General features: G+C 44.3%; 1 protein-coding gene across 4 annotated transcripts in view; it reads left to right on the forward strand.

The window, feature by feature from the left end:
• Positions 1–9,967: 9,967 nt before the first annotated feature.
• The window catches only part of tbce (tubulin folding cofactor E), a 71,405-nt gene continuing 69,001 nt past the window's right edge, over positions 9,968–12,371 (forward strand). For 2 of the 4 annotated variants that reach the window (XM_072251032.1, XM_072251034.1), the window contains exon 1: positions 9,968–10,170. The gene's annotated coding sequence lies outside the window, so the exon portion shown is untranslated. The remainder of the gene's footprint in view (positions 10,171–12,371) is intronic. The other 2 variants (XM_072251033.1, XM_072251035.1) reach the window with 1 other exon arrangement.

A 12,371-nucleotide genomic window follows, 5' to 3' on the forward strand; every position in this document is an offset into this window, starting at 1 on the left:
CCAATGAACTGGCCTCAACTGTTTCCTGTGCCAGAGAATTCCACAGATTCACCACTCTCTGTGTAAAGAAGTTTTTCCTCATCTCGGTCCTAAAAGGCTTCCCCTTTATCCTCAAACTGTGACCCCTCGTTCTGGACTTCCCCAACATTGGGAACGATCTTCCTGCATCTAGCCTGTCCAATCCCTTTAGGATTTTATATGTTTCAATAAGATCTCCCCCTCAATCTTCTAAATTCCAGAGAGTATAAGCCTAGTCGAACCAGTCTTTCATCATATGAAAGTCTTGCCATCCCAGGAATCAATCTGGTAAACGTTCTTTGTACCCCCTGTATGGCAAGAATGTCTTTCCTCAGATTAGGGGACCAAAACTGCACACAATACTACAGGTGTGGTCTCACCAAGGCCTTGTACAACTGCAGTAGTACCTCCCTGCTCCTGTACTTGAATCCTCTTGCTATGAATGCCAGCATACCATTCGCCTTTTTCACCGGCTGCTGTACCTGTATGCCCACTTTCAATGACTGGTATACAATGATACCCAGGTCTTGTTGCACCTCCCCTTTTCCTAATCGGCCACCATTCAGATAATAATCTGTTTTCCTGTTCTTGCTGCTAAAGTGGATAACCTCACATTTATCTACAATAAATTGCATCTGCCATGAATTTGCCCACTCACCTAACCTATCCAAGTCACCCTGCATCCTCTTAGCATCCTCCTCACAGCTAACAGTCGCCCAGCTTCGTGTCATCCACAAACTTGGAGATGCATTTAATTCCCTCGTCTAAGTCATTAATATATATTGTAAACAACTGGGGTCCCAGCATTCAGCCTTGCGGTACCCGACTAGTCACTGCCTGCCATTCTGAAAAGGTCACGTTTATTCCCACTCTTTGCTTCCTGTCTGCCAACTAATTCTCTATCCACATCAATACCATACCCCCAATACCGTGTGCTGTGTGGGACCTTGTCAAAAGCCTTTTGAAAATCCAAATATACTACATCCACTGGTTCTCCCTGATCCACTCTACGAGTTACATCCTCAAAAAATTCTATGAGTTTTGTCAGACATGATTTTCCTTTCACAAATCCATGCTGACTTTGTCCGATGATTTCACCGTTTTCCAAATGTGCTGTTATCACATCTTTGATAACTAACTCTAGCATTTTCCCCACCACCGATGTCAGGCTTACGGGTCTATAATTCCCTGGTTTCTCTCTCCCTCCTATTTTTAAAAAGCGGGGTTACATTAGCTACCCCCCAATCCTCAGGAACGAATCCAGAATCTAAAGAGTTTTGAAAAATTATCACTAATGCGTCCACTATTTCTTGGCCTACTTCCTTAAGCACTCTGGGATGCAGACCATCTGGTCCTGGGGATTTATCTGCCTTCAATCCCTTCAATTTACCCAACACCACTTCCCTACTAACATGTATTTCCCTCAGTTCCTCCATCTCACTAGACCCTCGATCCCCTACTATTTCCGGAAGATTATTTATGTCCTCCTTGGTGAAGATAGAACCAAAGTAGTTATTCAATTGGTCTGCCATGTCCTTGTTCCCCAAGATCAATTCACCTGTTTCTGACTGTAAGGGACCTACATTTGTCTTAGCCAATCTTTTTCTTTTCACATATCTATAAAAGCTTTTACAGTCACTTTTTATGTTCCCTGCCAGCTTTCTCTCATAATCTTTTTTTCCCTTTCCTAATTAAGCCCTTTGTCCTCCTCTGCTGGACTCTGAATTTCTCCCAGTCCTCAGGTGTGCAGCTTTTTCTGGCTAATTTGTATGTTTCTTCTTTGGAATTGATACTATCCCTAATTTCCCTTGTCAGCCACGGGTGCACTACCTTCCCTGGTTTATTCGTTTGCCAAACTGGGATGAACAATTGTTGTAGTTCATCCATGCGATCTTTAAATGCTTGCCATTGCATATCCAATGTCAACCCTTTAAGTATCATTTGCCAGTCTATCTTAGCTAATTCATGTCTCATACCTTCAAAGTTACTCTAAGTTCAGAACCTTTGTTTCTGAATTAACTATATCACTCTCCATCTTAATGAAGAATTCCACTGTATTATGGTCACTCTTACTCAAGGGGCCTTGCACGACAAGATTAATAACTAACCTTTCCTCATTGCTCAATACCCAGTCCAGAATGGCCTGCCCTCTAGTTGGTTCCTCGACATCCTGGTTCAGAAAACTATTCCGCATACATTCCAAGAAATTCTCTTCCTCAGCACCCTTACCAATTTGGTTCACCCAATCTATATGTAGATTGAAGTCACCCATTATAACTGCTGTTCCTTTATTGCATGCATTTCTAATTTCCTGTTTAATGCCATCTCCAACCTCACTACTACTGTTAGGTGGCCTGTACACGACTTCCACCAGCGTTTTCTGCCCCTTAGTGTTGTGCAGCTCTACCCATATGAATTCCACATCCTCCCGGCTAATGTCCTTCCTTTCTATTGCGTTAATCTCCTCTCTAACCAACAATGCCACCCCACCTCCTTTTCTTTCATGTCTATCCCTCCTGAATATTGAATATCCCTGAATGTTGAGCTCCCATCCTTGGTCACCCTGGAGCCTTGTCTCTGTGATCCCAACTATATCATATTCATTAATAACTATCTGCACATTCAATTCATCCACCTTGTTACAAATGCTCCTTGCATTGACACACAAAGCCTTCAGGCTTGCTTTTACAACACTCTTAGCCCTTATACAATTATGTTGAAAAGTGGTCCTTTTTGATTTTTGCCCTGGATTTGCTGGCCTGCCACTTTTACTTTTCACCTTCCTACTTCTTGCTTCTACCCTCACTTTACAGCCCTCTGTCTCTCTGCACTTGTTCCCATCCCCCGCCACATTAGTTTAAATATGTGTCAAATTTCACTTCAAGATCTGTTCATGTTTTTATAAACTCCTTTTCTGTTACTGAATCTTTGTGTTATACCTTTCTGCGGAAACAGCTTTACTTCATGTTTTTTGTTGACCTTCAGTATCTTTTGTCTCTTTAACATCTTTGGCTGTAAGACTCTCCATGATGCTAGGCTTTGATCCCAGCTACCATTCCATTAAACACAAAATCCTGAAAATACTACACAAATCTTCACTGACCTCACTTTGAAACTACTCTTCCTCATCTATGATTTGAACTGCCCTCATAGATTGTAAAGCAGAATTCTAACCTATTGAAAGATGAGATCGAGTGACTAATCTTGTCAATTCAAACCTGATCCAAGTTACTACTTTTCCCGTTTGACTTTTATCCCCCACTGGACTTGTGATTAGAGACTGCTGAAGCAAAAAGATAAATCTTTAGTTAATAGCAACAGGCACAAAATAGAGGAACTTAGCAAGTCAGGCAGCATATAGAGGGGGACTCAACATAGACTGAGGGACCGCTTCTTCAATCACCTTTGCTTCATCTGCCGCAAATAATAGCATCTGCCAGTGGCTACCCATTTCAGTTTGTCCTTGGTTCCCATTCTGACATGTCTGTCTGGGTAGCCTTCCACCTGATGGCATGAACTTTGATTTTTCTAATTTCGTGTAATTTCTACCCCGTTCCTGTCTTTCCATTTCCCATTCTGGTTCCTCCTTGCCCCTTCTCACCTACCTATCTCCTCCCTTTGGTTCCCCTCCTCCTTCCATTGTCCACTGTCCCCTCCTATTAGATTCCTCTTCCAGCCCTTTACCTCTTTCATCTATTACTTCTCAGCTTCTCACTTCATTCCACCTCCCCCACTCACTCACCTATCACCTGACAGCTTGTACTCCTTACCTCCCGCCCTCCCCCTCCGCTGCTTTATTCTGGCTTCTTTCTAGTCTTGATGAAGGGTCTCTGCCTGAAATGTCAACTGTTTATTCCCTCCATTGATGCTGCCTGACCCGTTAAGTTTCTCCTGCATTTTGTGTGTGTTGCTCAAGATTTCCAGCATCTGCAGAATCTCTTGTTTCTGAATGACTACAACACAACTTTTCTACCTTGATTCTCTTTCCAAAAGGTGCTAACCTTAACCTTGGGAAGTTTGAGGTGAGTGTTGACCTTAAAAGAAATAACTTGTAGCAGTGAACAAAAATTCTGCTCTCAATCTCTTTCGTGTCACTGAATGGGATTCAGTACTATTCATCCCCTCAAAGCTAATTCATAAGTTTCAAGATCTAGATCTCAATACCACCTTGTGCATCTGAATCCATGATAGCCTCACTTGCAGACCCTAGTCAGTTTGGACTGGCAACATCTCCGCAATTTCCCTCAGCACAGTTGTACTACAAGGCTTAGCCTCACCGTCATAAATATAAAGTGAGTAGAGCAGAGGCTAAGTACAGCTCCAATGCCATACTAAATTTGCTGATGGTGATGAGTCAACATATTGGATCTGGTTTAGTGGTGCCATAACAACAAACGTTTACTCAATGTCAGCAAGATCAAGGAGCTGACTAATGACTTCAGGAGGAGGAAACCAGAGGTCCAATAGCTAGTTCTCATTGGGGGGGGGGAATCAGAGGTAGAGCGGGTCAGCAATTTTAAATTCTTTGGTGTCATCCATTTCAGAGGAGCGGTCCTGGGTCCAACATGTAAGTATCATTACAAAGAAAACACAGTAGTGCCTCTACTTCGAAGTTTGCCAAGATTCAGTATACCCTGTATCATCTAAAATTCTGACAAACTTCTATAGATATGTAGTGGAGAGTATATTGATTGGTTGTATCACCTCTTGGTATGGAAATACCAACGGCCTTGAATGGAAAATCCTACATGGCCAAGTTCCTCCTGGGAAGAGCTCTCCCCACCATTGAACACCAACGTGGAAAGTTACCACAGGAAAGCAGCGCCCACCACCCCAGGTCATGCGCTTTTCTTGCTGAACGCCCATCAGGAAGAAGGAAAAAGAAACAGCAAGACTCGCACCACAGGGTTCAGGAACCATCCAGCTCTTGAGCCAAAGGGGATAACTTCTCAAATTCACTTGCTCTATCACTGAAATGTTCCTACAAGCTATGAACACACTTTCAAGGATCAGTCCTCTCATGTTCTCGATATTTACTGTTGATTTTTTTTTAAATGTGCGTATCTGCAGTCTGTTGTCCTTTGCACACTGGTTGTACGCCAAGTTGGCTGCTTTGATTCTATTATGATTATAGTATTTATTGAGTATGCCTGCATGAAAATGAATCTCAGGGTTTTATATATGTACTTTGATAATAAATTTACTTTGAACAATGTACATCCAAATAAAGTTGATTTTTAAGAAAAGATCTTTAACATTTTCTTTGAAGTGTTCATGTGGCAATTCTAAATACCTTTTAGAAATAGAGCCATCAAGACTTTAGTTTCAATACTTCAATGCTTGAACTATGCCGGTCATGGACACAAATGACGCACTTCACTGTACGTTTTCATGTATTTTATTTATAGATACAGCGCGGAATGGACCTTTCGAATTTCACTGCACAGCAACTGCCGCCAACCTCATTTTAACACTAACCTAATCTCGGGAGAATTTACAATGAACTGTTGGTCTACCCGGGACTTCTTTGGGTTTAGGAGAGGAAACCGGAGCACCTGGGAAAACCCCACACATTCCACAGGGTGGATGCACTCTGACATCCCGAGCTGTAATTGCATCGCGCTAACCGCTACGTTATTGTGGTGGCCATGTGACGTGACAAAGCTAACCTTTACACGAGGAAATCTGCAGATCCTGGAAATTCAGGCAACACCCACAAAAAGTGCTGGTGAACGCAGTAGGCCAGGCGGCATCTCTAGGAAGAGGTTCAGGCAATGTTTCGGGCCTCTGGTTTGTAGTTGAACATGGCTAAATTAGTTAATGGTTGAATTCAACTCTGTTTACCTCACTTAGCCGATAAACATTGAAGCAACAGAACACCACGCACTTGAGTTTCATGATGAGGAACGGATTCCAGGCACTAAATGGAACTAGGGTTTGCTAAACACATAAAAATGCCGAAAGAACTCAGCAGGTCATGCAGCAGCTATAGAAAGGAATGAACAGTCGGTGTTTCGGGCCAAGACAGGACTGGACAGGAAGGGGACAGAAGCCAGAATAAGAAGTGGTGGGAGGGAGAGTGTACAAACTGGCAGGTGAGACTAGGCGAGGGGAGAGTTGGAAAATACTACTGGTAGTTTATTATTGACACATATATGGAAAACGAATGAAAAGCTTTTGTTTGTCTGCCATCCAGACAGATCACTCTATAAAATGAAAGTGGGAAGCAGAATAGTGCTGCAGCTACAAAATGTGCAAAGCAGGTAGACAGACTCACGTACAATCACCTGAAATTCACACCAAAGCCACTCGAATCCTGACAGATTTCTCTCGCCTTATTTTAGAAGATATTTTGATTATTTTAAACACCCTAATTAGTTACTTCTATTTAAACACCCCCTATTAATTACAAACACTCAATTTAACGGCAAGAAGCACAATAGAAAGAATGGTACAGGATGGGATGTGAAATTGCTTTTAGGTGTGTTTGTTAGGGGACAAGCTCTCCTCTGCAATCACTCTGAGCACTGGTGCCCCACAAGGCTGTGTACTCAGCCCTCTGCTGTACTCACTGTACACCCATGATTGTGTAGCCAAGTTTCCATTGAACTCAATATATAAGTTTGCTGATGACACCATAATTGTAGGCCATATCTCGGGTAATGATGAGTTTGAGTACAGAGAGAAAATTAAGAACCTGGTGGCATAGTGCGAAGACAATAACCTATCCCTCAATGTCAGCAAGATGAAGGAATTGGTTGTTGACTTCGTAGCGGACCGCACGACCCCATTTACATCGGTGGTGCGCAAGTGGAACAGGTCAAAAGCTTTAAGTTCCTCGGGGTCAATATCACAAATGACCTGACTTGGTCCAACCAAGCAGAGTTCACTGCCAAGAAGGCCCACCAGCGCCTTTACTTCCTAAGAAAGCTAAAGAAATTTGGTCTGTCCCCTAAAACCCTCACTAATTTTTATAGATGCACTGTAGAAAGCATTCTTCTAGGGTGCATCAGAAGCTGGTGTGGAAGTTGTCCTGTCCAAGCCCGGAAGAAGCTGCAGAAGATCGTGAACACAGCCCAGCACATCACACAAACCAATCTTCCGTCCTTGGACTCACTTTACACCGCACGCTGTCGGAGCAGTGCTGCCAGGATAATCAAGGACACGACCCACCCAGCCAACACACTTTTTGTCCCTCTTTCCTCCGGGCGAAGGCTCAGGAGCTTGAAGACTCGTACGGCCAGATTTGGGAACAGCTTCTTTCCAACTGTGATAAGACTGCCGAACAGATCCCGACCCGAATCTGGGCCGTACCCTCCAAATGTCCGGACTTGCCTCTCGATTTTTGTTTGCACTACCTTACTTTCCCTTTTCTATTTTCTATTTATGATTTATAATTTAAATTTTTACTATTTACTATCGATTTGTACTCCAGGGAGCGAGAAGCGCAGAATCAAATATTGCTGTGATGATTGTACGCTCTAGTATCAATTGTTTGGCGACAATAAAGTAAAGTATTATTCCTGGTTGGCTTTTGCAGCAATAATGCAAAAATTACTACATTTATAATATATATTGACAGTGAATAGATTAAATGAGGTAGATGTTGAGAAACAATTTCCTGTAGTGCAGCGGTCCACAGTATTGAGGCATAACATTAAAGAGCCAGGCTACTGGAGGCTGATGTAAAACATTTGTCCGCACATTAGGAACTTGCTAACGTGAACGATTTTACTTGCTTTTGTGGCTGCCGAGGAAGGACACACTGGAGCTGGCTGCGTGCCGCTGGAGTCCCTGCTGGTTGGGGCTGGCCCCCTCCGTTGGTGCTGCTGGAACATTGAACATAGAAAACCTACAGCACAATACAGGCCCTTTGGCCCACAAAGTTGTGCCGAACATGTCGCTACTTTAGAAATTACTAGGCTTACCTATAGCCCTCTATTTTGCTAAGCTCCATGTACCCATCCAAAAGTCTCTTAAAAGACCCTATAGAGTTCGCTTGGTGGGAGACAAGCTGGATTGCCTTCGTCTGCGACTGCTCTGCGTGATATGAGAAACTGCTACAGGCTGATCGTGCGGAAATATGGCCCATACACCATCACACGAGGAAATCTGCAGATGCTGGAAATTCAAGCAACACACATCAAAGTTGCTGGTGAACGCAGCAGGCCAGGCAGCATCTCTAGGAAGAGGTGCAGTCGACATTTTGGGCCGAGACCCTTCGTCAGGACTAACTGAAGGAAGAGCTAGTAAGAGATTTGAAAGTGGGAGGGGGAGGGGGAGATCTGAAATGATGGGAGAAGACAGGAGGGGGAGGGATGGAGCCAAGAGCTGGACAGTTGATTGGCAAAAGGGATATGAGAGGATCATGGGACAGGAGGCCTAGGGAGAAAGAAAAGGGGGAGGGGGGAAACCCAGAGGATGGGCAAGGGGTATAGTGAGAGGGACAGAGGGAGAAAAAGGAGAGAGAAAAAGAAAAATAATGTGTGTATATAAATAAGTAATGGATGGGATATGAGGGGGAGGTGGGGCATTAGCGGAAGTTTGAGGTCAATGTTCATGCCATCAGGTTGGAGAAAGCAGGATCTCCCAGTGGCCACACATTTTAATTCCACATCCCATTCCCATTCTGACATGTCTATCCACGGCCTCCTTTACTGTAAAGATGAAGCCACACTCAGGTTGGAGGAACAACACCTTATATTCCGTCTGGGTAGCCTCCAACCTGATGGCATGAACGTTGACTTCTCTAACTTCCGCTAATGCCCCACCTCCCCCTTGTCCCCATCCGTTATTTAATTATATACACACATTCTTTCTCTCTCTCCTTTTTCTCCCTCTGTCCCTGTCACTATACTCCTTGCCCATTCTCTGGGTTCCCCCTCCCCCCCTTGTCTTTCTCCCTGGGCCTCCTGTCCCATGATCCTCTCATATCCCTTTTGCCAATCACCTGTCCAGCTCTTGGCTCCATCCTTCCCCCTCCTGTCTTCTCCCATCATTTTGGATCTCCCCCTCCCCCTTTCAAATCTCTTACTAGCTCTTCTTTCAGTTAGTCCTGACGAAGGGTCTTGGCCTGAATTGTTGACTGTACCTCTTCCTAGAGATGCTGCCTGGCCTGCTGCGTTCACCAGCAAGTTTGATGTGTGTTCCATACACCATCAGTCTGCAGACCATGACACTCAGGGACCTGGGCTATATTATTATTATTCTCTGAATATTATTTTTCTATGTTTTCTTCTGCTGTTATAATTGTATGTGCTCTGATTGACTGTTGATTATGTGTTTTCCAACTTGGCCCCAGGGGAATGCTGTTTCGTTTGGTGTATGGTTGAATGACAATTAAAAAGGTACTGTAATTGTTATATGGTTATATTAAGTAAGGCCAGTGATGTTGTGGGGATTGAACTGGACTCTCTCATGGTGGTGTCTGAAAAGAGGATGCTATCCAAGTTGCATGCCATCTTGGACAATGTCTCCCATCCACTACATAATGTACTGGGTGGGCACAGGAGTACATTCAGCCAGAGACTCGTTCCACCGAGATGCAACACAGAGCGTCATAGGAGGTCATTCCTGCCTGTGGCCATCAAACTTTACAACTCCTCCCTTGGAGGGTCAGGCACCCTGAGCCGATAGGCTGGTCCTGGACTTATTTCATAATTTACTGGCATAATTTACATATTACTATTTAACTATTTATGGTTTTATTACTATTTATTATTTATGGAGCAACTGTAACGAAAACCAATTTCCCCCGGGATCAATAAAGTATGACTATGACTATAACTATTAGTTGAGTGAGACCATTTGCAGGCCAGTTGGGGGACTGTTGCTGACACCAAATCAGACCTGTTGGACTGTGTGATGTCACACTAGACCCGTGGGGTGATTGGGTGACGTTACACCAGACCTGTGGGAAGACAAGGTGACGTCACCGAGGGTTAACCTCCCCCTCTCCTCCAGCCGCTGGTGGACACTGTCACCAGGGTAACGTCAGTTGTTACACAAAACGTCTCCTTCCGGGAAACCGCGGCGTTTTGGCAGGAGTTCCGCTGCGTCACTTGGTGACCGTGTACGCCAGAGCTTAAACAACGGATTCGGGCAGAAGGCGATGGCAGGTCTGTTTCGATGGCAGTGAGAGGATGATGAAAGGTGGGAATTAGGGCGCCTGGGTGCTTAACGAGCTTGAGAGCCAGAGCTGGCGGCAGGCTGGGTCGGGCGGTGAGGCCCAGGTTTGGCGGGTCCGAGCTCAGGCTGGGTCCGGTGGAGGTGGAGGCCTTGGGGGTTGAAGGCCAGGGCAAGGCCCTTGGAGCTGAGGGGGTGAAGGTATAGTGGGTAAATGGAATTGTTTTTCCGGAAGATTTGAATCATGAGAGTAGCTGATCGTGAGCCGGCTTTGACTCCCCAAATATATGCGCTCCAAATGCAGTCTGATGGCAGTGTTTAATGCGTTGCTTGGAAGGCAGCCCCTTTCCTATGGCGAGGAGTCTAGAACAAGGAGGCAAAATTTTATAAAAGATCTGGGTCACTCGCGGGTGCAGATCTCAAACTCCCTGTCCTAAAGCCTGTAGGGCAACGTAAAGTACAACACACAGGCAGGCAGTTTGGTCCATCGTGACCGTGCCCCGGCCAGAGAGGGCCAGTATCCCATTAAACTGTTTCACTTACGGAATTATACGTCAAAGTTTCTGTCGTCTTCATTCAGTGGATGTTCTATACTGAGTTCCCAAAATTCATCCGGGAATCTACAGTCCAGTAGTTCTAGTGAGGCATTTTGCAATTAGTAAGTAAAATAATCAATTTTAACACTTGCCATTGCTCCACTCAATTTACTGTCTGATTCTGGTCAAAATCAAAAGATTAGCTACGTCAAAACATATGAAATACGTCATTTGCATCATTGGTACAATTAGCTAGGGAGTGGCCAGCGACTGTCGCTATGCTTCTGGCGCCAACATAGTGTGCATACTCACCCTAACCTGTACATCTTTGCAATGTGGGAGGAGTCTGGAGTACCCAGAGGAAACCTGGTTGGAAAGAGTACTATTGTGGATGAGGTTTTGGGGGACTTGGAGGCACATGATAAAATAGGCCAAAGTCAGCATGCTCTTTTAAAGGTGAAATCTTGCCTGACAAATCTGTTGGGATTCTTGGAAAATATGACAAGCAGGATGGACACAGGAGAGTCAGTGGGTGTTGTTTACTTGGATCTTCAAAAGGCCTTTGACAAGGTGCCACACATTGGGCTGCTTAGAAAGATAAGAGCCCATGGTATTACAGGAAAGATACTAGCATGGATAGAGCTTTGGCTGATTGGCAGGAAGAAAAGAGTGGGAATAAATGGGTGCTTTGCTGGTTGGCTGCCAGTGACTAGTGGTGTGCATATGGGGTCAGTAAATGTTAGTGATTTGGATGAAGAAATTGATGAGTTAGTAGACGATACAAAATAGGTGGAGGAGCAGGTAGTGTTGAGGAAGTAAAATGTCTGCAGAAGGACTTAGACAGATTGGGGAAATGTGCACAGAAATGGCAGATGGAATATAGTGTAGGGAAGTGTATGGCCATGCACTTCAGCAGAAGAATAAAGGTGTGGATTATTTTCTAAATGGCGAGAAAATTCAAAAATAAAAGATGCAAAGGAACTTGGGAGTCCTTGTGCAGGATTCCATAAAGGTTAACTTGCAGGTTGATATGGTGGTAAGGAAGGCAAATGTGATGTTAGCATTTATTTCAAGACGAAACAAAAGCAAGAATGTAATGCTGGGGCTTTATAAGGCGTTGGTCAGACCACATGTGGAGTATTGTGAGGAGTTTTGGTCCTCTTATCTAAGAAAGGTTGTGCTGGCATTGGAGAGGGTCCAGAGGGGGTTCACAAGAATGATCCCAGGAATGAAAGGGTTAACATATGAGGAGTGTTTTATGGTTTTGGGCCTATATTCACTGGAGTTAAAAAGAACAAAGGGCAATCTCAAATGTATTGAATATTGAAAGGTCTAGGTATGTATATGGAGTGTATATGGAAAGGATGTCTCTTATAGCGGGGGAAGTCTAGGACTAGAGGGCACAGCCTCAGGATAGAGGGACGTCTATTTAGAACAGAGATGAGGAGGAATTTCTTTAGCCAGAGGGTGGTGAATCTTTGGAATTTATTGCCACAGACAGCTGTGCAGGCCAAGTCATTGGGTATATTTAAGGTCGATAGGTTCTTGATTAATCAGTGAGTCAAAGGTTACGGGGAGAATTCCACGTCACATGCTGGTGATAATAAACCTGATTCTGACTCTGACTGACAGTGAGGAGGAGATGTTATTTTCAATCCACACAGACTGTGGTCTCTCAGTGAGGAAGTCAAG

The sequence above is a fragment of the Mobula birostris genome, chromosome 2, assembly GCF_030028105.1.
Source record: "Mobula birostris isolate sMobBir1 chromosome 2, sMobBir1.hap1, whole genome shotgun sequence".
Taxonomy (NCBI): Eukaryota; Metazoa; Chordata; class Chondrichthyes; order Myliobatiformes; family Myliobatidae; genus Mobula; species Mobula birostris.